This window comes from Belonocnema kinseyi, chromosome 5 (genome assembly GCF_010883055.1).
Source record: "Belonocnema kinseyi isolate 2016_QV_RU_SX_M_011 chromosome 5, B_treatae_v1, whole genome shotgun sequence".
In the NCBI taxonomy this organism is placed as follows: domain Eukaryota; kingdom Metazoa; phylum Arthropoda; class Insecta; order Hymenoptera; family Cynipidae; genus Belonocnema; species Belonocnema kinseyi.
The window spans coordinates 109,717,792-109,723,182 of NC_046661.1; the positions used below are offsets into that span (position 1 = coordinate 109,717,792).

Below are 5,391 nucleotides of genomic sequence, written 5' to 3' on the forward strand. Positions count from 1 at the left end.
TACAGACTGTAACCACCTATCTCACAGTTGTGAGACGTGGTTCTGGCTGAAATTTTACCGCGATTTCGCTGGAAGCGGGTGCAATTTTTCAGATTAGCACCCTGCTCCGGGCGAAATCCTGCGGTTGTCCTTATGACAAATTTTTAATTATATATATATATTGCTTCTAGAAACTTCCGAATGCGAAGCGTTCACTATTTATAATTAAGTGCAACACGTACAGTTTCAGGCAGCAATTCTACTTAAATAAGATAATTAACTAGTGCATTTGTGTCAATTCGAAATATTAAGCGCTTTGCGTTTAAATATTATGAGAAGTGGGCGATACATATGATTCGAACAATCAAACTTGATAGTGACCATATTTGATAACATTTTCTGTGCAGTATTACTGCACTTGATACTGACCTTATTCAAGTACTGTTGCTGTCCTGAAATTGTGATTGTTGCAGTTTAGTCAGAATATTGAACGCTTAGCGTTCGGGCGTCGCGAGGAGAGTGTGATTATTATGATTTGCATAACCACACTTGATACTGGCCTTACTTTATCGCCGTGGCTTTCCCGAAACAGTGAGTGTCACAATTGATTAAAAATATTGAGCGCTTAGCGTTCGGCCGTTGCGAGGAACGCGCTATGAGAGATGAAAATAATGTTTACCACATTTAAATGCAAGATAACTTATGTGTATACTTTTGCGCGGAAAAGAATTGTTGTTTAATGGTAAGGTGGATTTTATTTGGTATAAGTTTTCTTTTCTCTATTTTATGGCACTTAATTTGATGCATCTATCGAGTAATTTTTTATCAAACCGATCTTTTGGCTAAATATATGATGGGATTCAAAATTTAAGTAACTACGAGACCAATATGGATCTTTTTACTGATTTTTTATAAGGTTTCTATTATTTATTTTTTATCTCTAAATCTAAAAGATGTAATTTGTTTTTTTTTCTATCTCGAGTGTAAACTGAATAATGATCGATAGTGTCAAAGACGTTCAAAAGTTCAGTAATCTTATTAGTTGGAAAAATTGTAAGTAGTTCATCAACGTAACATTTATAAACAATCGGTTTGAAAAATAATTTTGGTAAGACTCTTTTTCCACATCTTCCATAATCAAGTTTGATACTATGGGGGATAAAGGAGATCCCATTGGACAACCTTAAAACTATTTATAAAATCAGTTATTGAATGGAAAAACTGTGTTATTAAAAACGGTTCTATAACAGCAATTATTATTCCATTTTTTTATATTTTAATAAGATTTCTATTAAAATTCAATGTTTCTCTAATTGAGTCTAAGGCTAAATCGAGAGGAATATTATCAAAAATTGAGACCACTTTTAAGATAATAATGAATAAATAGAAGGTACTGTAATCTTATTAATGTTATTTTTGTAGATTAAAACTATTTTTAACAAACGACGCAGTTTTTACTGAAATTTGTTTTAGAATATTGTCTTGTAATTCTCGATAATAGTTTAGGAATTTAATTCTGTATTCACTATACAACATTTAAGTAAGAAACCAAATTCAGTCCACTACGAATTGTAGAAAAGCTGTGAATAATTTCAATTCGATTCGAAAGAATTTGTATAAGTTTCTAAATTAAAAAAAAGAGCGCTGGTACTACACGAACTCATAGCCAGTCTGGGAAAATATATCAGCACCTCGAAGTGCGCTGTAAAATTTTTCATGGAGTAATTATATATATTTTTAAGGATGATCCAAACTTTTTTTCTTCTAGTAAATATTTTAAATAAACTCAAGGAAAAGAAATAAATTTTCAAACAAAGAGGTGAATCTAAAAACAAGTTTATTTTTTAACAAAGTAATTAAACTTGCAACCAAATTGTTAAACTTTCAACCAAAAAAGTGAATTTTCTATCAAAAAGGTTAAAGATCAGCCAAAAGGACGAATTTCCGAGAAAATACATTATTTGCAACAAAATCGTTGACTTTTGAAGCCAATACGAATAATCCTCTGCAATCTACAGAAGAGTGGAATTTTTAACCCCAAAGCTTGTATATGATTTTTCAACAAAAGAGTTAATCTTTAACCAAAAATTTGAATTTCGTACAAAAATGTGGAATTTCTATCTCAAAGATATGATTTCTTAACATGAAAAGTTATTTTCTGCCAATTAGTTTAATATTCTTAAAAAGATTGTACTTCTGAAAAATTAAATGTTGAGATTAAGAAAAAGACAAAAATAAATGCAATATTATCTTTTCTAACTAACAAAATTGATTTTTTAAGCTCGAATTTCAATTCATTTATATATTTATATTTCAATAAGCGAGCGGCCGGAGTGGCAGGAGGAGTTAGGGTAGGAACAGTCAGGATGTGGTCACTCGCATATGCAGATGTCATAGTGCTGCTAGCAAAGAGCGAAGACGCTTTAAAGGAGATGATGGAACGTTTGAGAAGATACTTGGACAAAAATAGGTTAGAGTTAAATGCGGACAAGTCGAAGGTTACGGTGTTCAGGAAAGAAGGTAGGAGAGATAAGGGAGAGGAGTTGAAGTGGAAGGGAAAAGCGGTACAGGAGATGAAAGATTTTTTTTACCTGGGCTTCCTGTTTCGAACGAATGGGGGTGTGGATGGTCACATAAAACAGAGGGTGAGAAGAGCAAATGTGGAGATGAGGCAGGTGTGGGAGCTGGACAAGAGGCTGTTCGCAAATGATTTTGTAAGGAGAATGAAATTGTTTGATTCGCTAGTGATGAGTGTCTCATTTTACGGAGTGGAGGTGTGGGGGTGGAAGGAGTGTGAGGAGGTAAATAGGATACAGGAGAGGTATGTAAAATGGACAATGGGGTTGGCAAGGATTACGCTGAACTATATTGTCAGGATGGAGACAGAAAGAACGAGTTTAGGGATTATAACAGGGAGTCGAGCGTGTAAATATGAGAAGAAATTTTTGGAAAAAAGAGGGAAGTAAGCTGGTTAGGGAGTGTTGGTAGGAGAATGAGAACAGGCGTAGGCGTGCAAAGATGGAGGTGGAAAGGAAATGGTATTTTAGAATGAATGGAATGCAGATGGATGAAGTAAGAAGGATGCACGAGGAAGGAATAAAGGTATATGAGTTGGTTAAAAGGAATAGCATGGAGAAAGAGAAGGCAGAAGGAGAGGAGAGAATAAGAGAGTCAAGATTTAACGGGAACTATGTGTGGATTATGTCAAAGGAAAGAGCGCAATATTTGTGTGAGAAAGGAGAGCAAGGAAGTCAGGAACTTACAGCGAGAATGAAATGCAGTTGCATGGAGAATTTTAATAGGTTCTGGCTTTTTAGAGAGAAGAGAATGTGTGAATTGTGCGGGAAGGGGGATGCAAAATTTGAGCACTGGTTGGAGGAATGTGAAGAGTTGGAAAGGAGTTGGATAAGCATGGCGGTATTGTTGCATGAAAGGGGGGGACAAAGGGGCAGTAGCATGGGTGAAGGGGGTGTTGGGTAAGATGGAGAAGACGAGAAGGAAGAAGGAAGAGGAATGGAGAAGGAACAATTGTAAATAGTAGAGTAAGTAGGTATAAGAAAACTGTAAATATTGTAAATGGTAGTTAATTATTAGGTGTTAGCTGCAGAGGCAAAGGCTGGCAATGCGAGGCATAGCGAGAAAAGAGCGACATGCGTGCGAGGCGAGGCGCAGCGAGGAAGGTTAGGCTATAGAAGCGAGCGGGTTAGTTATGAGGTGTGGATGGATGTTAATTTTTCAAGAGATAGTTGTAAGAAATTCTGTGCGAAATAGTTATAATATAACATTTCAACAAAACACGCAAAAGAATATTCAACGGCTGTCTTGAAAATTATATTCGCTGCCTCTTCACTTTTTCCCAGACTGTCTTAGATATTTTGAGTCTCCAATTTTTTTTTTTTTTGCTTTATCAACGTTTTCTAGATAATTCAAGACTTTATTTGGTTCTTCCTAGTACTTATTACTAAAATATCTTGTGAATAGTCAAAGAAGGACGCTTTTAATTCTTATAACATTATGGTACCCTTCCAAGATTCACAGACGAGTTCTACACTTTTTATAGGAAAAATGTTTTCTGTGTAAACCTGGTTTATTTACTTTAGGCAGTGAATAAACTTTTGCCACAACACTACGATGGGCTTTTAATATGTCAGCAACTGGCACATTAATGTATCTTTTATTTTCCTATCTTGAAACATTATCATTGCATTTATTTTTAACTGTTGGAACTAAATTAGTTTTCACATTTTTGTATATGCTATGTTATTTTAAGTTTGCTATAGTATAATTAAAATTTTGTCTATTCTCTGCCATCATAATATTGCCTTTTTCAGCATTAATAAATAAAAAGTGTTGGTGTCTTTTTTCTTTTTTTTTTGTTTGAAAATTTACCATAGTCTCTATAATGTTACCATTATTTTTTAATTTACTGCTTCTATTGTGATTAAAATTAATTCTGTTAATGTTTTTTATCCAAGGCTAGAAATTCAGCTATTTGAGCAGGACTTTATACATCAAAAATATTTTTTAAATATTTGTTAACTTCAAATTCTCAAAGTTTAGCATTTACTTCGACATGTTTATCTTTTAGCCACTGACACTTTCTAATACAATCATCTCTGACTTTAAATATAAGATTGTCTAATGCTTTGCATTGTGGATCTTGTGAGTCTTCGGTGACTTTTATAAATAAAAGATACTTTAAGAAATTATTAATGCGACCTAATTCGTGAATATTTTCAACTACCTTAAGACCGACTATATTAACAATAGTTTTAGTCAAAATTTATAACGGTCGAAGAAAGGAACAAAAGTTTTGGAACTACTGTATCTGGAATTGTTTGCATATTGAGATTTTCTTTCTCCAGAAATGGAAACTTTCGAGAAGAGTTCTTGCCCTCTAAAGTGAAAATAAATTTTGCATTGTATTTTAAACCACACATTCTTTTATTCCGCGTTATTTTTGAGATTTTTTTGAAAGCATGTATAAAATTATTTGAAATTTTTTTCTCGACAGTACAACTTGATAGTGTCATAAAAAGCATAGAAGAACATAATCCAGCAGTTTCAACAACTGTTACATCAAAGTTTTTCCTTTGAAATAGGTATTTTCAAATAATTGACACTCGTCAGTTTTCATAACTTACTTCATTATTAATTTACCAGCACGTTATGGAAACTTTTAAGTCCTTTTTGGGGTTTCATCACAGAATAAAATTGAATTGTTGAGGAAAAAACAAATGCTAATGGATTTGATACAGATTTTTGCAAAAATATCGAAATAACTTGAGATAAAAAAAGTATCAAAGAACATTTTTCTAAAACTTTTGTTTACAGACAAAATGTTGTATTTTCTATTTCGAATATTATAACATAATTATTTTCTTAAATTTATTATGTTGTTACTGTTGCTGT

General features: G+C 33.1%; 1 protein-coding gene across 6 annotated transcripts in view; it reads right to left on the reverse strand.

Moving 5' to 3' along the window:
* LOC117173202 (peroxidase-like) overlaps positions 1-5,391 on the reverse strand; it is a 136,760-nt gene that overhangs the window by 25,378 nt on the left and 105,991 nt on the right. The window lies entirely within an intron of this gene.